Source organism: Lissotriton vulgaris, chromosome 10, assembly GCF_964263255.1.
Source record: "Lissotriton vulgaris chromosome 10, aLisVul1.2, whole genome shotgun sequence".
NCBI lineage: Eukaryota > Metazoa > Chordata > Amphibia > Caudata > Salamandridae > Lissotriton > Lissotriton vulgaris.
The window spans coordinates 556,788,413-556,813,647 of NC_141698.1; positions in this window are offsets into that span (position 1 = coordinate 556,788,413).

The following is a 25,235-nucleotide window of genomic DNA, read 5'->3' on the forward strand; positions in this document are numbered from 1 at the left end:
ATGATAAGGCAGCCACTAATTTTAATACATGCATGCAGGAACTAGCCGTATGGATGACTAACAACTGCCTCAAACTGAACGGGAGCAAAACAGTAGTGCTGGTTGTTGGTAATGCTCCTTCTGTTTGGACGTCGGCCTGGTGGCCACGGACCCTGGGTCCGATCCTTGTGCCTAGTGAACAGGTCAAGAACCTAGGGGTGTGGCTGGACCCCAAGCTCTTGTTTGAGCACCATACAAGGAGGGTGGCAGGTACATGTTTTGGGGTCTTGCGTGGACTCCGGAAGACCCTGCCAGGAAAACTATGGTCCATGCTCTGGTAACTTCGAGGTTGGATTATGGAAATGTCCTTTACTTGGGTGCTAATGTCAACTGCATAAAGTGCTTCAACGTATCCAAAATGCGTCAGCCCTCATGGTCTTGATGCTACCCATAAGAGCCACCTTCAGGAAGGCTCTGGTCTCCCTGCATTGGCTTCCAATCAAGGAGCGAATTCTGTTTAAGGCCCTGTGTGTGAGCCATAGGATTCTACACAGGAAAGGGCCCACATATCTACATAACCTTCGGACCCTTTATGCCCCTTCCTGCCAACTTAGATCTAGAGGAATAGGGCAGGTTAACATATCCACTGTCATGAGGGCAAGAATGGGTGGGCGCTCCTTCCGTTTTATGGCGGCTTAACAATGGAACAAACTCCCAGGGGTGCTTCGGTTGGAGGCCTCGGAGACAGCCTTCCGCAGGAAGCTGCAGGGCCGTTTCTACCATTAGGCAAGACTAGGCCGCCGCCTAGGGCGGCAAAAGGGGGAGGGCGGCAAAAAGCATGTTTGGGAAATCTCCGAATGGCTGGCCTTGGACCTCAAAAGCCATTGGGTAGCTGTAGCGTGCCTTGTACAATTCGACATGACGTGCAGTCACGTTTAGCGCCACGAGCGGCGGCCGTGCGGCGACATTTAACATTGCCTCGAAGATCCAGGGCTGGAACAATTGCGAGGCATCTGGACTTGTTCACTTAGGAGCTTCCACAGCAGAGAGTGAGGGCGCCTGACCGACCGGGGGTGATCCGCACAGCCAGGTAAGGTCTGAGTGGCAGCATTCCTGGGAAGCTGGGCGTGAACGGGGATGGGGGGAAATACCGCACACTTTGGAGAATGACGCAATGCCCTTTTCCGGTGCCCCTGGAAGTTGCTATCCTCCTTCGCCTGAAGCGTTTATTTTCCCATCAGCATTTACTAATTATATTTATCTTTCTGCAGACAGCATTTCTTTCAAATGCAGCCTGCAGTATGAAATCTAAAACATGTTATTAAGCAAATAAACACCCCTGATCCTGTTCAGTTGTGCATGCGGGGGCCCTAGCAAATTGTCTTCAATTGCTGATAAGGGTGCCCCATAAGAGCAGGCCTGCCATCAATAAATTCAGAAAAGGGGGTGGTGATGGACAGAGTATCGGAATTAAACAGAACACTCGTACCCAGTCAACAGATCAGGGCTTGATCCATCACCGTTTTTTAGCTCACTGCACCATCCCAGCTCAGAACCTGGCTACATGCAAATTAGTCTGTCCCTGGCCCAGTGCATCATGGGAACAGGGCAGACCAAACTACCAAGCCAATTCTTTTACTGGAAAGGAAACAAGCTTCCGGGGACCGGTTTCTGGCATTACAGCCGTCTTCGGCCCGGCTTGCTTGAATCCTGATGGTGCAGTGAGCAAGGGACTCATGTCTGAGCATACCCTTCCACGCTTATGGTGGACAAAACGATTCAGAAAAGGGGGTGGTGATGGACGGAGTATCTGAAACAGAACAGTCGTACCCAGTCAACAGATCAGGGCTTGATCCATCACCGTTTTTTAGCTCACTGCACCATCCCAGCTCAGAACCTGGCTACTTGCAAATTAGTCTGTCCCTGGCCCAGTGCATCATGGGAACAGGGCAGACCAAACTACCAAGCCAATTCTTTTACTGGAAAGGAAACAAGCTTCCGGGGACCGGTTTCTGGCATTACAGCCGTCTTCGGCCCGGCTTGCTTGAATCCTGATGGTGCAGTGAGCAAGGGACTCATGTCTGAGCATACCCTTCCACGCTTATGGTGGACAAAACGATTCAGAAAAGGGGGTGGTAATGGACAGAGTATCTCAATTAAACAGAACACTCGTACCCAGTAAACAGATCAGGGCTTGACCCATCACCGTTTTTTAGCTCACTGCACCATCCCAGCTCAGAAACTGGCTACATGCAAATTAGTCTGTCCCTGACCCAGTGCATCATGGGAACAGGGCAGACCAAACTACCAAGCCAATTCTTTTCCCGGAAAGGAAACAAGCTTCCGGGGACCGATTTCTGGCATTACAGCTGTCTTCGGCCCGGCTTGCTTGAATCCTGATGGTGCAGTGAGAAAGGGACTCATGTCTGAGCATACCCTTCTACGCTTATGGTGGACAAAACGATTCAGAAAAGGGGGAGGTGATGGACAGAGTATCCGAATTAAATAGAACACTCGTACCCAGTCAGCAGATCAGGGCTTGATCCATCACCATTATTTAGCTCACTGCTCCATCCCAGCTCAGAACCTGGCTACATGCAAATTAGTCTGTCCCTGGCCCAGTGCATCATGGGAACAGGGCAGACCAAACTATCAAGCCAATTCCTTTACTGGAAAGGAAACAAGCTTCCGGGGACCGGTTTCTGGCATTACAGCCGTCTTCGGCCCGGCTTGCTTGAATCCTGATGGTGCAGTGAGCAAGGGACTCATGTCTGAGCATACCCTTCCACGCTTATGGTGGACAAAACGATTCAGAAAAGGGGGTGGTGATGGACAGAGTATCTGAATTAAACAGAACACTCCTACCCAGTCAACAGATCAGGGCTTGATCCATTACCGTTTTTTAGCTCACTGCACCATCCCAGCTCAGAACCTGGCTACATGCAAATTAGTCTGTCCCTGGCCCAGTGCATCATGGGAACAGGGCGGACCAAACTACCAAGCCAATTCTTTTACTGGAAAGGAAACAAGCTTCCGGGGACCGGTTTCTGGCATTACAGCCGTCTTCGGCCCGGCTTACTTGAATCCTGATGGTGCAGTGAGCAAGGGAGTCATGTCTGAGCATACCCTTCCACGCTTATGGTGGACAAAACGATTCAGAAATCTGAATCGTTTTGTCCACCTCAAGCGTGGAAGGGTATGCTCAGATGTGAGTCCCTTGCTCACTGCACCATCAGGATTCAAGCAAGCCGGGCCGAAGACGGCTGTAATGCCAGAAACCGGTCCCCGGAAGCTTGTTTCCTTTCCAGCTAAAGAATTGGCTTGGTAGTTTGGTCTGCCCTGTTCCCATGATGCACTGGGCCAGGGACAGACTAATTTGCATGTAGCCAGGTTCTGAGCTGGGATGGTGCAGTGAGCTAAAAAACGGTGATGGATCAAGCCCTGATCTCTTGACTGGGAAGGAGTATTCTGCTTAGTTCAGATACTCTGTCCATCACCACCCCCTTTTCTGAATCTGCCATCAATCAGGCACCCTTATCAGCAATTAAAGGCAGGTTAGCCATTCTATTTGGCAAATGCGATAGGGGGAGAAAATCTGTCCAAGTATGGGCGCTTTTTTTTCTCAGGTTACCAAAGATGGGATTGGGTAACTGGGGCAATATAAGCTGTCACAGAGAGGGGGCCCTGCCTGCCCCTGACAGATGAGGCTTCAAGGCTGCTCAAACAAGGCAAAGAAAGCCAGAAAGCCCCTCTGACAGACAACAAGCACTGACAAAGCCTGTGGGCTGGCTTTGTGCTTACATTCAAATGTCCTTTGTGTATAAAGCGAACCTGGAAAGAAGAGTCGTCTTTTTTATTTGTAACCTTATTACATTACTGCAGCATTCCTGTTGGAAGATAATATTGTGTATGAAAAGGATTGTAATACATTTAAGATTAAATAAAGCATGGGGTTGCTATCTGCTGACCAAGAGACATTTTGTAAGGCCAGTTATGAATTATTTTAAAAAATCGGTACATAGCAAACCAAGAAGGATGAAGCAGGAGAGTCGCACGACGAGGCCAGTAGTGTGTAGAATAGGTCTGCGGGCAGGAGCCACGTCACCGCTTTCGGACAGTCACTGACTGGTCATTGCCATGTCAGTGCATTGCATGCACGTTTATCTCATGCCGAAATGTTGCCATTTTTTGGTCCTTCGTGGGCCTACATTGTTGACCTCTGGGCTGCTATGGGTAACTGTCCACCTAAGTTCGACACCTGGAACCAGGATTTACAGCGGGCCAGTATGAGCAAAATCAAGTTGGCCTGGTGTTAGCTATATCTGCCTTTGGTGCCTACTTACCTAAGCGTTACAAGACAGTTAGCTACTTTCTTGCCAATGAGCTTTTTCCACCGTAGAGTCTTGAGCAGAGGACCACATGAAATCTTCAGCTTCTCCTTTTGAGCGGGTCAATTTGGATATTTTTTTAGGGTCAAAGTTCCCTTGATTGAAGGAGGACAAGTTGGCGGCTGCTACTGTTTCCTGAGATGGGAGGGCAGGGGTTAATTTCGCTTTACTAACTAAGTCCCACCATTTAAAAATTACATTGGGCCTAGCAGATCTGAGATGCATTCCAACACCTGTCAATTCTGAGCTGAGGTTCCTTAGCACTGGAGTGTTGTCCTTTGTGTCAAGCCTCAAGACTTTGACTGGAGCTTAGCGTCTGAAGTCAGACTAGGACCTGCAACCCTAGCCCACACCGTCGGCTACATGGTACAAATGAAATATAATTTACATAGTTCACACATTACATGATCTCCTACCCCTACAGAATCAAGCGGTTGGGCAAGGTGGCCTCTTGGACTAATGTATTTCTATCATAAATCCGTGAAAAACCTGCAGCAGTTATCAGCAAATGATTCAACATAGTTAATCGAGCATTCTCTCTTCCAAGGTCTATAAAATAAGGACCATTGACTAATGCTGCTGGATAGTAGTATTATCTCCTGCTTATTGTGCTTTGAAGTCCGTAGAGGGTGCCATGGTCTTCATTAAGAGTGAAGGTGTCAGATGTTTACCCATGGGCCGCAGAAGATGCTGTGATTATGGGGCACCCACATAACTGTATGCTGTCATGCCGGCGTAAGCTAGTCTATATATCTAATGCATTAATTCTTCTAGCCTGGATGACAGGGGTAGAGAGTGATGGTAGTAATAGGGAGGGGGCGGCATTTTTCAATTCTCGCCTAGGGCGGCAAAACACCTAGAAGCTGGGAAGCCCTGGGAAGCTGAAAACCTTCTTATTCCCCACAGACTAGTTTAATGGGTGTCTGAGTCTGACTGGGGGTGATGGCGTGGGAAATCTGCCTTGGTGTTGGTACTATAGCGCGGGGACACACTAGCCTAGTGTAACCAGGTGCTTTATAAACTTGTATATTATTATTATTTTTATTAATAAATTGATGGCAGTCCTACACATGTTCCAAAGGTATCTGCAATGCTGACTAGCAATTCAAAAGGTGCCTTTTCTGCATTCCTGCTATTTGTGTTGGATGCTATCATCCAATTTACACCACATTACCTGGAATTTCCCAAAACTAATCAACAGTAACTAGCCACCAAGAAAGGATTTTATGGGATTGAAGGATTTCCTTATATGCTTGGCTCTAAAAATTGCACTCATATGCATTTGATGTCACTGGCAGATACTGCTCACATTTACAGAAATTGTAAGCACAATTACTCAATCAATGTGCAGGCAATTGTGGCTCATAATGACCTGTTCACGAACGTTCTGGCGAAGTATTCAGGATTCCCCAATATGTCTTTATATTCAGGTACAGTACCATTAATGAGCGTTTTCAGAATGGAAGAGATCGAAATGCCCTACTCATTGGAAAGCTATCCAAAAGAAACAATTTTGTCCTCTCTGTATACTTAAATATGTGTCAATCTAACATTACTGTTGCAAAAACTAGTTGAATGTACACATAGACCCCAATTCTTAGGGGTAAACTTAGAAGTTTGGTCTAAACTTAGACCATATGTCTATGTTTATGAGTACGAGTACTGACTATATGTCTGCACTCGGGTCAGATCTTTGCCCGGAGTGCAGAGACGAAGATAATATTCGTAAATGGCCTTTGTGAATTTCCAAAGTCATAAACGTAGACGTTTGGTCGAAGTTTAGAGCACACGTCTAGGTTTACCTTCGTCAATCAGGCCCATAGGGACTCATGGATCAATAGTACTTCATGATATGCAACTGAGGAATACAACTAGCTTTGCAGTGCTGGGCTGCTTGATAGGCAGAGTGACGGATTGTGGAAAGAATATCTAGATATGGTGCATTCCTCTCCTCTCTTAGAGCTAATACCCTCAGTGTAGCCTTGCACCAATCCAGACATCTTCGCATTATGTAGTAAGGGTGACTGTATTGCATGCAGGATTAAAGGTGTGCAGTAAGGGACACCTTCCAGCATCACCTGTGCCTTACATCCACCATCCTCTTACTAAGTATTTTGCACAATGCATGTGAATGACCATGATCCACCTATGGTAAACATAACATCTATAGATGTCATCTAAGTACACATAAGGATACTGTCTTGCGTGATTGTGAGCAAAGAAAATAATACAGCAACATAAAATTGGGCTTTGATGGGGTGGTAAATCATATTTAACTGTTCAAAACATACCCCTGTCAGCTTATGGGTTAAAAGGACAACATAAATGTACACAACTCACATGTTAAGGCCTCACAGTTGTTTTGGAGTACAAAAGGTCACATATCCAGGTAGCAATCAATCATAACCAGTGAGTCATGTCATGACATGCATTGCTAAAATGTTTATCAATGCATACATACTGACACATTAACAAAGTGGTGTGGAAATGTTTTATTATGAACTCATGTTAATCAAGCAACAGCATTTTTATTAGATGTAATGTAAAATATTTTTAGGAAAACTGACATTATAAATGTGCCATAAAATATACAACATACATGAACATGTTGCTGCTGATTCAAAAAAATGATCTGAATGAATATGCAGCATGTGCATGATAGGGTCATGATTGACAAAATGTAGTAACAGTGGAATAATATATGTGAACAATCCTAGTAAAGTAAGTATTGTCTAATAGTGTATGCATTTACCTGTTTAAAATAAATCTGCAATGTATCAATTATTCACATAATAGCAGTCATTGTAAAATAAAAATGTATGTCATATGTGATGGGAGTAAGGTTAACTAGAGCCAACTCCAAGAAATGATAGTGTGCAATGGAACATTGTCTGTTTGGTAATGTGATCACTACGCGTAATGTTATCAATTATACTTCATGATATGTAAATCTGAAACTAAAAACAGATTTCTATTAATATTAATATGATCACAAGGCTTCCAGAAAAAATCATATGTGTTCAATAGTGAAATCCGTTATTTATAAAACCTGACTAGGACAAACTACTACATTACACATGTACCATATTTGTTCTACATATAAAGTCTGCTCAGAGATGTAACTACACTACTACTTCTAAACTTTATATCTCTATCTCTTATCAGGTGATCGAGGTTATGGTCTCCAGCCATGGATGATGGTCCCCTAAAGAAATCCACATCATAATGGGCAGAAGCTATATATTGCAGCATTAAGAAAGACTCACAACATTGTTGAAAGAATGTTTGAAGAGTTTCAGATACCTGGACCAGTCAGGTGGTAGACGCCTGTAGTCACTTGTGTGTACCACTCCGCATAACACCTGTTTAAAGAATAATTTCCAATAGTAGCTTGATTCTCAAATCACATCAGCTGATGAGGAGGATGAAGAATCACTATCTGAAATGGTACACTCAAAGGCAGGCCGTGCCGGGAGAGATGAAATAGTAGCAAATGTTTTTAAATAATACTATTAAAAAGAAGCAAAAAATTAAAGATAATTGTAAACATTTCAAAAAATAAAGATATACTAAAATATCCATTGTGTTGTGTTTGTGTGAAAGTCACGCAACATATATTTTTACTCATAGCTTAGCAACTTTAACATTTACAATTTAACATTAACAATCAGCTTTAGCATGCGTGAATCTGCGATTTTAAGTTGTCAAAAAATAAGGGGGCATCTTTTCAAAACATCACATCAAGTAACGCTGCAAGCCAACTTGCTCCGCGGGTCTGCATGAAAGGGAGAGGGCAAGAATGCCCCATATCTAGATAAATATAGGGCATCCTGTCCTTCCTCCCCTTTGCACAGCAGTGCAGCACAGTAAGCTCTCTTGTTGCGTTGGCCTGCATGAAAGTTAGTTCAATCTGGCTCTCAGAGTAGGAAGGCTCACAATCCTTCTATTAAGTCCGTCCCTGGCCCAATAAAAATTCATGTGTGTTGCAGAATTTAACATGCATGAAGAGCGGCAGTACTTTTCTCGAACAAATGTAGCAGCTGCTATTACAGAGTTTGGGAGACATATGTCACTGACAAAGTTCTAGGCTCAGGTGTTGAAGTAAATATGTCAGTTGGCAAAATTGCATGGATGGATGTGTGGGGATCAACAAAAAGCACGCGTTACAACTTCCCAGGACATATTAATGGTCGGTTATCATTTGCACATACCTCTTCCAATACATATTTAGCATGTTATGCAGAGCGATGGGAGGAGGCTCCAAGGGTCGTATGAAAACATACTAAAGTGTAACTGTAGCATTGTGCTTCATTGTGCATAAAAGTAAGACAAGGGAGATGGTTGTGAAGCATCACTTCACTTTAGAAATATAGAGATGTGTATTGTGTGATGCATGGATGTCAACATGCAAGGACAAATATATGTGGACAAATGTATGTGGACATATACAAACCTTTACAAGTAATGTCTAATTGTGGGTGTGCAGACAAATGCCACACCTTAACAAATTGTGTGTAAAAGTGAAATATGCATTTATTGTGTCTGTTTAATGAATACCTTGCATATGTGTTGCATAAGGCAATACATACTGAGAGAGGCCATTCAGTAATCAAAATGTTAAAGTATTGTAAGAGTATATGTGACCTCTCTGTGGCCAAATGGTAGACAGGGTATCTCAAAAATGCTTTTTAATACCCTTGCGTGGATAAATGGCTTAGTATAAAAAATGCTTTGCAGGTCCCCTGCGTGTAACAATGTCATGGTGCGTAGCACAAAAATGCCTTGCATAGCCCTTGCATCAGGAAATATGACGCAAAATTATGCAAAATGGGTCAACACGCTCAGGAAATAATGCCACGGGCATAGCAGCCTACAAGGAAGAGTCTGAACTTTAGTTTAACTTTCCCTTAGTGCTTGGGGCCTGCAGGTAGTGTCTGGAGGTGTTAGGTGATTTTGGAGAGCTTTGTGGAGCTCGTGCCTTGTAAGTTGTGTGCAGTTTGTCTCTTATTTGTCTAATTTGTTGCCTGTGTCTTATTCGTGTGTCAATAAGTGTGTCATTTTGAGCAGTTTGTATTTGTCTGTCTGTTTTGGGGTAAATTATTGTAGATGTGTGCAGGAGTGTTAAGTGTTGGGTATTTTTCCTGTTCATAGTTTTTTTAAACTTTATTTAGCATTTTATGAAAACAAAGCACAGCATTGATCCCTAGTATGGGGCATCACGGTTACATAGAAATGTGAAATCAATATTAGTCATCTTAACTGTACAATAGATCACATGACAAACATCACATTGCAGAAGCTATACAGATCTGGTCCAAGTCAATCGCCGCTATCGACTACATGGTCCGGGTATCACCCACTCCTGCCAACTAGATGTCAACTCCCAACGTCATATTGGCCGATAGCTGCATGTGGTATGTATTCCTGTTCATAGTTATTGGGTGGGTTTGGGTATTGTCCGGGAAGGGTAGCGGGAGAAATCTTGAGGAGAGGGAGGTAGGAGCATTAATCTGGCTCATCGTCCACTACCTCCCTAGCATTCCTGGGGCTGGTGGCCAAGTGAAGCAAGGCTACAGTCTGGAAGAGAGACATGTAAGGAGGGAGCAGGTTCACAAAAGCTTGCCTGTGTCACATCTGTGGAGTGCAGCATCCACCAGCCACAGTACAGATGGGCTGATGTAGTTGCCAGGGAGGCAGACCTTTTGGATCTCCTTGAAATTGGTAGACCTGTAGGTTTGTATGAGTTTTACGTTTACATAACATGATTACATATAATATACATTTTTGTTTGATTACATTTATGACCCTTTATGAGAAACTGATGGTACTACAGTAAGGTAGTGAATGCCTTCAGGAGATGTTTACTACATAGTGCCTTGGGGTACACAGAGTATGTGTGGCATCTTGTTAAAAACCCTTGCGCCAAGGGTATTACAGAAGGTGGTGCAGATACTTGTTCAACCCCTTTTGTAATCATCATATTTGTGTGCATATTTATGCTTACTACCTATAATGAGAGGGTCTTCCCTCAATTCCATGTGTGCTAGGCCCCAGGGGAATAAGGTAATAACATTGGATATCCACCAGAGATGTCTTATGGTATTGTGCGCCAAGTCAAACATGCTTTTTGGATGTGCACTGAAAGTACAAATACTAACATCTCCTGCACTTTGTGTGTGTTTTCTACAGTCAGACCTCTGGAGAGCTGAAAGGGGTCCCATGTGAACGACTGGGTTTTCTTAAGACCCAGCGGTTCCAGGGATAACACCTAAAACCTTCGTGGGTAACCTGTTCCGCCGTACAAATGACAGAGACACGGGACACTTCCTTCGGCGTCAAAGATTCGAGGTTTATTACTGCAGGGAACACAGAAGTCACAGGAAGTACAACATGTGTAGGTTTGAGGAGTCTGATTCGACTTGCCTCTGTGGATCGCTCCTTTTATACAGTTTTCATGCATAGGATATCATAGTACACAAAGGTTTACAACTCGGTTCCCATCGTAAAGACCATAAGGGGTTGCTTTCATGTATTCAAGGCCCGGAACATAAGTACAGAAACGTTTGGTAGTTCCCAACTGTAAAAGCCCATCTTCCCTCCATTAGTACATTCCAATCAGCAGTAAACAAATTGAGGAAGGGACAGAAACAGGTGCAGAGGAAGACAGAAACAGTGGGGAGATCGGAAAGGGTGTAAAAGGGGTGGTATCGGGAAACACGAGCTGCAGGCATCAAAGGGGACGTGCCTAATGAATGCACAACTAAGACAATAGACCGGCACGGCAAGATGAGCCTCGAGCGGGGCCATCTGCCTTACAGTGCCACCCCCCTCATCATAAAGACACTTTCAAAGGAAACGTGTCTTCCGCAAGAGTTTGGGAATCCCAGGGTCACGAAGCGGACAGCGTCCGTTCGCTGGCTACTTGAGGGCAAGAGACAAAATGGATGCCGCATCTAAGATGGAACCCGTGGGCTCGGATGTAGAAACCCACGAAACAAACAAACGGTTTAGGTTAGCACAGCGAAAAAGCGTACACCCACTTAACCCGTCATTTGCGGTTCATAGACACCAGACTCGACCATATTCGTGTGAGTCGAAAACACCACTTACGATCGTCACAGAACCTCAGACGCTCCTTTTGCCCTCATGTAGGCAAGCACTAATCGGAATCATATTCGATATTCATCAGACCATCTAGATGTTGCTGTAACATAATTCTATCCATCAGAGTTCCTTTGGTAACAGGTGGCTGTCTTATACACGTCGTAGCACAGAGGCCACATAAGGCAGGACCACACTGTACACAAAGACAACACGTGAACAGGAATGCTCCAACAGCCCCGATGATCATCAGAATTTTCCAACCCCAAGTCGACATCAGACCCCAAAACCACCCAAGTAGCGTCCAATCCCCTACGTCCACGTGTATGGACTCAGAGATCTTATGCAACTTTGAGATGGCTTGATAGACAGTCGGAGCGTTATCTGGAATGAAAATACAGCAGCTCAAATGGATCACCTTACATACTCCACCTCGATCTGCTAAGACAACATCTAAAACCATACGGTTTTGTAACGTCACAAGCCTATCCGCCTGAAGCTCTGCTGTGATATTACCAAGGGCACTGGCAGTGATATTAGCTGTCGATTCCACCACTCGGGTCAACTGTCTCAAGTTCCTACTATTGACCATAGGTCCCCAAAACGGAAAGAAACCCTTGAAAAAGTCTCCTGCCTCTTGACCGGCAGTGTCCTCTTCGCTAATCACGCCCCTCACAATTCGAGTCTTGTGGTAATCAGAGGCGACTGTAAAAGTCGGCGGCAACAAGTTTGCAATATAACATGTGCCCGCAAAGTCAAGGGGCAACCATGTATATGCACGATCATGACATCAAAGTACGTACCCTTGGCAGTCAGAAACACAGGGGACGAGAGCATCGGTAAGACATACGTCTCAGAGCAAGCACTCTCTCCAAGATGAGCTCTCGGGCTTCGGCCACGACCTTTTAGACAGAAATTACCAAGGTGGGGTACGATCCATATTGGAGACGAGCTTTTAAGCTGTCTTTCCCCCACGAGCGCACTATGCTCAGCCTCACTCAGATCCCTATAGGCTCGCACCCCTTCCTCTGGGATGAGCGACGGTTCATAGATATCCCTATCTAAATCAGCAATCGCTCTGGCCAAAGGCTTGTGGTACGGACCGGGACCAAAGTGCGGAAGACGTGGCTCTCGATTGGGGTAGGAATCTAGTGCACTTCGAAACATTGTTTGGAATGCTCGAGCTGAACCCTGGGAACTGTAAGGAAGGACCAAGTACGGAATTCCCTTATCGGTGGTATGTGGCATTAACCCACACACCCAACAATTGGTAGTGTTAACCAGCAACTGATGCTGATGAAGGAGCTGAACGAAGGAATTATTCATAAATTCCGCACGTCTAACCTGCTCGTGTTGGGGTAAGATGTGGAAGGAATGAGGAGAAACAGTGGATGTAGGTTTAGGTTCAGAAGAAGGGGTAGGTGAGGCAGAAGGCAAGAACGTCAATATCAGGTAATACACCCCACCCACCAATAGCGAGGAAACAGTTAGGAACAGAAGGAACACCTGAAACATGAAGTATTTTGTACGAGTAATTTGCTGCAACTTGAATCTTTGGGCCTGAGCTTTTTCCAAATCCACCAGCTTAGAGAACGGCATCCTCTAAAACCGTCCGCAACGTTTTTGACGCACTTCGTTCTGTGTAGCAGTAGTCAACCCCCAGGAGTTCCCAGGAACCGACGGCCTTCGACCTAGTAGTGTCAAGACCTACTAACCAGAAGGAAGTACCCGCTAAGCATGGGCGGAAAATCCGTTTCGCTCGCGAATTTTGCGGATTTTCGGTAAATTCGCAATCCGCGAGATTCGCGAATCTCCCGCAAAATCCGCAAATCCGCGAGCAGCGGATTTTATGGCTTGCTCGCACTGTTCGCGTGAGTTCGCGGCTTCCCAGTACAACTTCGCGCCCCGCGAATAAGCGCTAAATTGCAGAAATACGATCTTAGCAAAACTGAAACTACTTACCAGGTTCAAAAGTTCAGGCTCATCATTAGTAGCCATTTCCTGTAGTGCTTCCTGAGAGGCCCCTCCAGAGTTCAGTTGCCTACTTGCAACTATTATGTGACCCTGCTCTGAACCTCAGAATAGTTACACATATGCCACAAAGGTCCTGAATTACAGCTAAGGGAGACAAGCAGGAGCCAGGCTGGAAGTTCAAATCCATTAATCAGCCCCTAATTCATTATTGTCAGTTGGGGCAGGGCAGGTGTTGTAACTAATTTTGCAACAATGAAAGCACTTAGCAAGTGCAAAAGATCACTAATCAGGAAGCACTAAGGAAGCAGGTGCCAGCTAAAAAAATATTCTGTGACACATTAATCAGCCCCAAATTAATTCAGGTCACTTGAGGCAGGGAAGGTGTGCTTTGCTTTGCCACAATAATGTACACTGACTGGACAACCAGAGGGTGCTGTGATGAAACAGAGGGTGGCATGGGTGGGCCAGAGGGTGGCGTGAGTAGTCAGAGAGTGGCAGTGGTGACAGAGAGTGGCAGTGATGAAGAAGAGTGTCCCAAACAGGCTGGACACGTAGAAACAACAAGTTCGCAAAACTTGCGACCCGACTGGTAAGTTCGCGTTTGCGAAATTGTACAAAACCCTCGCGAACTGGCAGAAACCCGCGCGAACACAAAAAAAAAAATCCGCAAATTCGCGAGAATTCGCGGATTTTGCGAATTGCGAGTTCGCAAATCCGCAAAATTTGCGAACGCGAGATTCGCAAAATTCGCCCATGCTTAGTACCCGCGCGGCCCTACGGTCCACCCGGATGTAAGGTATTTTTTATTTACAAATATATACAAAAACTCCTAGCTGTGGAAGCAAAAACACATATGTGGAAACAAACTCACAATATTACAAAAACCACAATTATACGGGTGTGTTTCAGACTGAATGGTGTCAATGGGGTAACGTGAATGTCAGGGGAGAAAGCAAAGCTTTTATTTGTCTTTGGTATTGGATCGCAGAAAATAGCGGCTTCTCCCAGGACGTGTCTGTTCGTCAAACAACTGATCCGATGGTGGGACAGAGTTCTGCTTATCAGTCAATTGTTCAGATCTTGAGTTTTTCGATGTCAAATGTTCAACAACGTCGTTCTGCTGCACTGAGGACTCTCCAACAGGCTGAGCGTCGCTAAAAGGGACGAAGGTCTGCACGGTTTCTGTTTCGGACGAAGCAATGCCCTTCCTCACCCACAAGTCTGCTGGTAAAGGTATAGGTACCTTTTTAGTATGGGTGGCGTGCACCCAATTCTTGCGTCCTTCCAAACGAACAGCAGTCCTCATGGCAAGAAGCACTTGATAGGGTCCAGTGAAGCGGGGTTCAAGGTTGCGCTTCCGTCCGAAGTTCCGTGTTACCACCCAGTCTCCTGGCTGGAGCTGGTGGCCTGGACCCTCCGTCTGCGTCGGCAGTGCTTCAAAGACCTGTTGATGAATTAACCTCAGTTTAGCAGTCAGATCATGCAGATAGTCGATCAACATTGGGTACTCAAGATCAGAATATACACTCGGTCTAGGGACCCCCCAAACATTTGCAGGGCGGCCGAACACAATCTCGTAGGGGCTAAGCCCTACTCGGGAGTGTACAGTCGCCCTTGTTGACAAAAGAGCTAAAGGCAAAGCGTCAGGCCACGAGAGACCAGTCGTAGCTTGAATCTTCGCCAACTTCAATTTAAGGGTGCCATTATACCCTTCAACCAAACCTGCGGACTGGGGATGATTGGCGCTGTGGAATTTCTGTGTGATTCCAAGGCCCTTACACACACTCTTCATCACACTCCCCACAAACTCACTTCCGTTATCAGACCATTCAATTCGTGGCATTCCATACCGAGGAAAGTATTCCTTCAGTAGGATTTTCGCAGTGGACAGAGCAGTGTTATCCTTGAGAGGGTAGGCTTCGATCCATCGGGAGAACGCGCAAACCACAACTAAAACGTATTTCAGGTTATTGCATCGCTCCGTATGGATGAAGTCTAGCTGAATCACTTCAAAGGGACATGAAGGGGGAGCAAAATGGCCAGGAGGTGTAGGGGTTCCCTTTCCAGGATTGTACATCATACAAATCATACAATTCTTAACCAATCTCTCAGCACACTTTGTAATACCATCATTCTTCCATACAGGGGACAACAACTTACAGATACCTTTCGCACTAATATGTGCCAAGCCGTGTGCCATCGTCACAACAGCTAGTACGTACGCATCCGGCAACATCCACCTCCTATTTTCCGACAAATCAGTCCAACAGCCATTCGCATCCAACTTTCCCGTACTCTCTTTCCACTTCGTCTTTTCAGACTCAGTGGCCTCGTTCTGAATCGCTTTCACACTCTCGATGGTGTCCTCACACATACCAGTCTCTGTAGGCCACCTAACCGAACTCGTCACATACATTCTAGTACTGAGATTCCGGGCAGTCTCCTTAGCAATTTCATCAGCGAACGCATTGCCACGACCAACATCATCCGTCACCTTCCGGTGTGCACTACATTTAATAATTGCCACCTGCTTGGGCAATGTAAGTGCATCCAAAAGATCATTCACGAGCTGTCCGTGCTGAATCTTCGTACCATGCGATGTCATAAAACCTCTCTCTCTCCACAAACGTCCGAAGCTATGTGCCACGCCAAATGCGTATTGGCTGTCAGTGAACACATTCACCCGTTTCCCTTTCGACAAAACACACGCTCTAGTCAAAGCAATCAGTTCTGCCGCCTGAGCAGAATTCTGATTCAATCTTGCAGTTTCCACAACAGTATTCAATGTCACCACAGCATACGCAGTCGTCACATCACCATTCGGCAACTTAAAACACGACCCATCCACATACAAGGTCCCATCGGGATCTTCCAATGGAGTATTTTTCAGGTCAACACGACCTTTTGTTTCCTCCTCCATTCGTAAGTAGCAGTCATGAGGTGCTACTTCATCTGATTCCATACTGATTGGCAACAAAGTCGCCGGGTTCAGGACGTTGCAACGTTTTATTTGAATGTGACTTGCCAAAAGCGTCAACTCATAACCAGACAACCTTGCACTCGTCAAGTGCTGAGTTTTCGTACGATTCAAGAGAGTGTCAACTGCATGCGGAACCATCACCGTAAGCATATTATCCATGACCAATCCTGCAGATTGTCGGATGGACACCGCAGCTGCCGCTGTTGCTCTCAAACAACTCGGCAATGCTCTAGCTACTGGGTCCAAGGTCGAGGAAAAATATGCACATGGACGTTGCTTACCGCCGAATTGTTGCGTCAAAACACTCAACGCACAACCTTCCCTCTCGTGAATGTATAGTGTAAACGGCTTACTGTAGTCAGGAGTCCCTAACACAGGAGCCGAACACAACGCATCACGTAGTTCAGAAAAACTTTTCTGACATTCTTCTGTCCATGGTAAAGGAGTTGGAACATCCTTGCACGTAAGAGCCACCAATGGTTTCGCTAGCAATGAAAAATTTGGGATCCATTGCCTGCAGTATGACGTGATACCTAAAAAGGCACGCACATCTCTCTGAGTTGTTGGCACAGTCATTCGAGCAATCACTGCAATTCTCTCTGGGGTCAACCTTCTTCCCTCCTTTGACAATAAGTGACCTAGATAGGTTACTTCTTGACAACAATATTGCAGTTTAGAAGGTGACACCTTGTGATGTAAGTCACAGAGATGCTGCAACAACGACACCGTAGCAAGTTTGCAAATGTCCTGAGTATCAGCAGCCACCAATAAGTCGTCGACATATTGGATCAAGGCCGCACCGGCCGGCAACACAAACGCATCAAGTTGACCCTTCAAGGCTTGACTGTATATCGATGGACTCTCACAGTAGCCCTGAGGAGCGCATTTAAACCGGAAGCTGCGACCACCAAGAGAGAAACCGAAAAGGTCTCTACTTTCCTCAGCAATCGGAATGCTGAAGAAAGCATTCTTCAGATCGATCACTGAGAACCAAGATGCAGAGGCTGGAATCAGAGTCAGTAGAGCCGTAATGTCAGGCACCACAGGGAACTGAGGAATCACAATTTTATTCACCTCCCGTAAATCGATAACAAAACGATAAACAGGGGGTTTGGATGGATCAGTACGCTTCAAAATGGGCAGTACAGGGCTATTGCACACGTTTACCCGAGTCTCCTCGATAACATCTTTCTCAATCAAATCGTAGATGATGGCTAACAGCGCTCGTTCACCATCAAGGGAGATACGATACTGGGGAATACGTGGCAATCGCACATTAGATTTCAAGTGAACAACATAAGGGGAGATGTCAAGCAGGCCCACGTCATTGGGACCTGTTGCCCACAAAGATGCAGGAAGAGAACTCGATTCCGGTGGAAGCTTATCGATGGATAGGTACATAGGAGAGACAACTCTCTCACCCAACGTAAGCTTTACTCCCGCAGGAGAACAATACAAAGTCGCATACAAACATTTTAGCAAATCCAGGCCCAAAAGATTTTCACCACAACCAGTAGTCAAAATCAACGGAGCTTGAAGTGCACGAGGCCCAATTGTAAGAGGCAAAGGGCACGAAACCGGATTGCTAACAGGGGCGCCAGAGAATCCAACGGAAACATTTGTTAAGCCAGACAAAGGTGCGCCAGGGAGTTTCGAATGCATGATGGAACTTTTCGCTGCACCAGTGTCCAACAGAAAAGGCTCAACGACGCCCGAGGTGGCAACTGCGACGTAAGGCCCTCTCTGATCAACCGGAACTGATACTACTCCCTCTCCTTGTCTATGGCTGTCCTAGTAATTACCGTCGTCAGCATCCTGATCGACATAATAATCGTCCACATTGAACTGAGCAGATCGCCCTTGCGACGATCCGCGCTGATCAAAACAATTATTAGAATCAGTAGTATTATTGGAACGATCATTTTGAGCACCGCGACCTCTACCACGTGATGTCTGTTGAGGACCACCACGACCTCCTCTAGACGAATTACCACTATTACGATCACTCAAAACTGGACAATCGAATTTCAAATGACCCTCTCCCCTACAATAGGCACACTGATTGTACCCTAACGAAGATCTCTGCGAAGAGGAGTCATTTCGTGATTGTGACCTATTCGACTGAGACTGCGATCGATTCCGTTGTTGCGAATCATTCTGATTCGAACGTGGAGGATACGCTTGCTGCAACAACACTTTAGTTTTGAGTTCTTTCATCTTCCTATCGGCACGATCATTCTTCTCTTTCTCTCTATTCTCATAGTATTGGGCCGTGGCCAATATTTGAGCAGAAGTGGAAACAGCCCACGCACTTTCTGAATTTCGCAATTTGTTGCTCAAATCAGGCAACAAATTTGAGACAAACTTATCCACAACCAATCGCTGACCTCCCTCAGTACCCATATCCTGACCACTATGATCAATGAAAGCCTCCTCAAATCTCGTAAAGAAATCAGAGACGCTCTCATCCTTCTTTTGTTTGCAAGCAGACAGTTTGTCCCAATTCACCTTCATAGCTGGCATAAGTGTTTTCATTAAAGTGATAATTCTCTGAGGCAAAGCCGTAATTAACTGATCAGGCTTGGCCCCACCAACTTGCAAGGCGTCAGCAGCCCGCAATGCATTCCAATCACCGCCTAATTCCGCCGCATGGTCTTCTTGACGAATCTTTGCCCATACCGGTTGCGGCACGACATTGCCAAACAACATATCGATATCAGCAAGATTCATTATCGTAGCATCCACAAGCTGCGATAATTCTTTATAATACCCCGCAGGATTTTTGCGTGGGTCAGGCAAGGATTGCTTTACCTGCAAAACTTCCGACCGTTTCCATGGGAGATGTATCCACACTCTCTGAAAGTGTGGCAAGATCGGTGGATTTTGAGCAGCATCACCTGGCATCCACACTGGTGGAGCTTCGCGCATGGGATACTGACCAGGCTCTGCAAGCGATCCCTCGATGTCCTCTAAGAACAATGCCCGAGGCATTATAGAAGGACGAAAAGACAGCAACTGCTCGACAGCACGTCGAACGTTGGTGCCCACCAACATTCCGCTCGCAAACTGAAGCTGAAGATCAGTCAAAGCAGTCATGACATCATCAGATGCATCAGCCGATATTTGGTCACGTAGAACCTTATACATTTCTTCAAAAACGTACCTTTGTGTCGGTAGGTTGAATTGACAAAACGTATCTAACACCACCCGTGGAGGATTTCTAAGGGGATATTTCATCCAACCCATCGCCATATTATACAGTGCGGCACGTTCCCGACTACCGGGAAGCTGACTTCGTCTTTGAGGACCGTCCGAACCAGCGGACTCAAGAATAGGTCCAAGCGAATTGAAAAAGTTAGCAGCAACAGAAGGGGTACGACGTCGAACAGATGGAGAAGAATAACACAATGGGGTAACAAGAGAAGTATCAGGAACAGAAGAGACAGCAGAAGTAACCAGAACAGCAGGAGCAGCGGAAGCAGGAGTATGAGGAAGTACAAGCGGAGGAGCAGTGGGGACGGAAGCAGGTAGAGGAGCAGGAACGGGTTGGGGAACAGGGACATGTTGTGGAACAGGAGCAGGTGGAGGAACAGGGGCAGGAGGAACCACAGGAGCTACAGTACCCTGTGCGTACGGAGGTGGTGACTTCAACAGATAGGACAACAAGGGGTCCTCTACCGATTCCTCCTTTTTATCCGTACCCGTCGGTAAAGCGGGGTAACACTTATCTACAGACATACGCTGCAATCTATCGAAAACTTCCTTTTCCTTTTCCTCCTTATCTCGCTGGAACTGCTCTGCTTTTCTTACCGTGGTAACAACTCCTTCTCTCTGATTACGTTTAATCTGTCTGATTTCTCTCTGTTTGGCTTCTTTACGCCACAACCGAAAGGAATCAAACATGGCCGGCCTTGATTTTCTCTTAAACAATTTAGCTTCAAGATTGTCTAGAATCGGAGTCTCAAAACTACCATGAGGTGGCCAACTAAGGACACCATCTTTCTTAGTATAGCGAATCCAACACTCATTGAATGTAATTGGACCTAAACCATGTTTACTGTAGAGCTCATAAGTTGGAGTTCCAACCGGAGGTATCGGACACGAGTCCTCCAGTCGGGAATCCGCACCACAACGTCTAAAACAACTGAACAAAGTACTACGGCCAGGCACCTTGCACACTAACCGAGTTTCACAAACGTCAAGGGTTATAGGATTAACAATGTCCCTGCAAAGAGCAAAAACGCTCGGTTTTTGGCGACTGCAGACGTCAAATATCACAACAAAGAACCAAGTACTAAGAACCACAAATGCAATGGAACCATGCAACAACTAAGCATCCACAACTAAGGACTCTGGGAGCGACCCACAAATACTTAACTCAAAGATCGATGGCGTCACCAGGAAGGCCCGTCAATCGTCTCGCTGTACCAAGGTCTACGCCAGGCGCCAAAACAGGTCTACAGTCAGGGCAGCAGTCCGTCGCAGCCGTCAGGAGGCGGGGATCTTCGCGGGAAAAGTCGTCGGGCCACTTGTTTCGACAACAGGATCGATGAAGCGGGGTGCACCTTCCCTCGGAGATTTCACACGAAGTTCCTCACGATCATCGGGCTTGGACCGGTACCACTGATGCCGCCCCACGTTTGGTGTCAACTGAAGGACTGGGTTTTCTTAAGACCCAGCGGTGCCAGGGATAACACCTAAAACCTTCGTGGGTAACCTGTTCCGGCGTACAAATGACAGAGACACGGGACACTTCCTTCGGCGTCAAAGATTCGAGGTTTATTACTGCAGGAAACACAGAAGTCACAGGAAGTACAACATGTGTAGGTTCGAGGAGTCTGATTCGACTTGACTCTGTAGATCGCTCCTTTTATACAGTTTTCATGCATAGGATATCATAGTACACAAAGGTTTACAACTCGGTTCCCATTGTAAAGACCATAAGGGGTTGCTTTCATGTATTCAAGGCCCGGAACATAAGTACAGAAACGTTTGGTAGTTCCCAACTGTAAAAGCCCATCTTCCCACCATTAGTACATTCCAATCAGCAGTAAACAAATCGAGGAAGGGACAGAAACAGGTGCAGAGGAAGACAGAAACAGTGGGGAGATCGGAAAGGGTGTAAAAGGGGTGGCATCGGGAAACACGAGCTGCAGGCATCAAAGGGGACATGCCTAATGAATGCACAACTAAGACAATAGACCGGCACGGCAAGATGAGCCTCGAGCGGGGCCATCTGCCTTACAGTGCCATCCCCCTCATCATAAAGACACTTTCAAAGGAAACGTGTCTTCCGCAAGAGTTTGGGAATCCCAGGGTCGCGAAGCGGACAGCGTCCGTTCGCTGGCTACTTGAGGGCAAGAGACAAAATGGATGCCGCATCTAAGATGGAACCCGTGGGCTCGGATGTAGAAACCCTTGAAACAAATGAACGGTTTAGGTTAGCACAGCGAAAAAGTGTACACCCACTAAACCCGTCATTTGCGGTTCATAGATACCAGACTCGACCATATTCGTGCGAGTCGAAAACACCACTTACGATCGTCACGGAACCTCACATGGACCCCACAAATATCCCCCTGCAGAGAGGAGCAGTCAGTCACTTCACCTGGATGCAAGGGCATCTCTCCCCACCTTAAATAAAGTACAGGCATATTGCCGGCTGAAGTGTAAAACGCAGTCTGGCATTCAAGCAAGCACCCCCTATTTCTATGTGATTGGAATTTAAAAATGTTCTTTGAGTATTTTGTGGCCCCAGGGGGAATGATATTTATTTTTAAGGGGACACTGCCACTGCTAGCACAATACACACCTTTTAAAAGGTGTTCCATGATACAACCAGCCACACTGCTAAATAGGATTTTTACTTACCTATAATGGCACAAATAGTTTATGATGAGCTCTCCATCAATCACCTGGTTATCAACAGGATTCATAAATGGGAACTTTACTTCTAATCATAGATACATCAGGTATTGCCCATATATACAGGCTTACGTGTTGTAGACATTACCTTCACCTTCATGTAACCATCAATACTTATACTCTTTCCGCTTAGTGTTGCATGATATAGTTGCATGTGTTCATTAAAGATCTTCATAATATGGGCTATTTTTTCAACCAAAGTCCGGATTGTTTCAAAATTTCAATTTGGAAGGGTGTAATCCCCAAGTTACGTCGTCGTCCGCCCGCTGGGTGTTTGCCGCTTTCGCAAACCGGACTTTGGTGGAAAAAATAGCCCATATTATGAAGATCTGTAATGAACACATTATACTGTAAATAGCCTTGAAAAAGCCCCGGCGCAAATCGCCATAGGGGGGCGAAACACGTGTCGCCTGTTCATGTTTTTATCTAAATTAATAAAAAGCAATTTTCCTACATAATATGGACTTTTGGCTCTGATTACATGAGTAAGGATTCAGCCTAAGGATATCAAGAACTTTTGCTAAACACGCTCATTACTCCCTTTAAGACTTTATTGTTTAAAAACTCAAGAGGTCCAGAGTTTTTTTGAGTTTGTTTTCTTCAAATAACAATACGTGAAAACTGATATGGACTTGGCATTTCCTGTGGACCACTCTCCTTCCCTAGAAACTGAGTCTTCCTACCACCTGAGTGCATATAAAATCAGGACCGACTAGTTATAGTGTCTCACTTGCTCTCCTACTCACTCACAGAGAAACAAATGATTAGACACCCCAGAACACAACCCTCCCAGATCTCTGATGAATCGCGGTAACAAGACCCACCCTTGTACTTGCCCACAATAAATCTGAAAGAGACACAAAACAGTTTAAAATATTTATTTTAACTAACATGCCCTAACATGCAGTATACGTGCCACGAAAAGCAGGAAAATGCATAGTACAAATATAGTCAGCATAGCAGCTAGTCCATATATCATGAAGGGAGATGCCATCATAGAAAGACAATGGAGAAAGGATGATAGCGCCTAACCTCCCTCCCCTTGCTAAGAAGAAGTATTATTATATAATAGAAGATCTCTGGGCTTTGTCAGCAGACCCCATACCTTGGCCTATAGATGGTAGATCTACATCATAGGTGATGTCTTGCTCTTCTTCATGGTAAGGTCACTCTCCAAGTGTGTGCTCCCTATGCGTGTATCACCATAATATCAAAGTATGACTTTCCAACAATAGCTGCATTGGTATGTTTTGTCTAGGTGCTAGAGCCTGCCCAGAACAGAATAACAAGGGCATTGTTTATAGACCTTGTTCACAATGTTCAGATTAAACTCCAGAAACAGGCAGAGAACGAACACAGAAGACTGTTCTCATGTGAAAGACACAAACAAAGTTCTTTGCAAAAATAAATCCATTGAGTAACGTGCGCAAATGTGCATAATGGCTGCAGGGCTTATGCTAACTTAGAAATGTCAACAATGTCCTAACTGCCAAGTGACACGCCCTTTGAGTTGTCACCATTTACAGATGTCAGTAGAGTGTTACACGCTGGACTTGGTAACCATGGTACAACTTACCCTGAAACGCATGTGTCCCTTTCAAATAAGTGAGTAATGCTGCCTGTAAACCGCAAACATGTGCACCATGTTGCTTGTGTATAAGAGTTGTTACTAGGCACCTGAGTGTGCACCTGCAAATGCCGAGAACATGCTTATGCCATCAAAAGCTACACTTAGGTCTTCCATGACTTTCCCTTTCACACAGCACACTGCAACCATGTATCTTGCTGTATTGCATTGCATTGACAAATATTACACCGAGCCTTTCATGTCATTCAGTAATAAGGACAAGGCCGCATGATACTGTAGTAAGAAAGTTCAGTTACTGTGGTGTATGTATGCGTTCCCCGTTTATGACTACATATTGGCAGTGGATATAGCTACAGTTGATGCACCATAGCAGACTTTAAGCTTGTTTGGATGGCCATATAATATAAACAAGCATGGTATATGTCAATCTAATGTTTTTTCAATGATGCATGTGTCATGGTTTGAAAAAAGCGGTATAGCCATGTAGGTTTCCTCAAGGAAGTCAACATGTATGTTAACAAAACTGTCACTTGTGCATAGATGTGGTCTGCCTATGGCAGATGACGACATTTAATTGCTCATAGCATATTATGGCAGAAATGCATGTGGACACATTTGTAGATCAACCTTTCCTTTCAGTATTTATCAGAAGAAATGTGTCCTTTTCCTCATGTGTAGCCATCATGAATGCAGATGAAAAGAAGAAATTTACTTCACATAAGGCCCAGTGTGAAAAAAATTAACAAGGTAGCTAAAGGATTTAAGAGATGAGCCATTTTTATGGCGTTGAGTAAGCAAAAGGCACATGGGCCCAAACACCACCTCACACAATGCCATCAACATTCACTGGCACCGTCACACCTTATGGACATAAATAAAGCACCAAGAAATTGAGCCATGTAACAGCTACAAAAGTTGACTTAAAACTAAATGTAAGGGCCCGAAGGCTTGAACTGGCAAAGCTCTGGCATATAAGGATGAGCCAAGGGAGCTTGCAGCAGGCAATGTGATCAACTTAATATGTGGATGAAAAAATCATAGATTGCTGCAGGTATGCCTCCAAGCCCAGAGGAAAAAATAGTGGACCTACTGCCTCTCCCTCTTTTGGTCTCTCCTCATTTCTTGTATAAAGTTCATTTTTATATGTAGTTAGTTAGTATGTAGATATAGTAGCATCACAGCATAACACTGATGTTTTACAGTACATAAGTTGATATACCCATGGGTTGTGATATTTGTTGTAGGTCAAATGTATTGACATAAATCAAATGATGCACAAATTAGTTGGATTGCACATTCA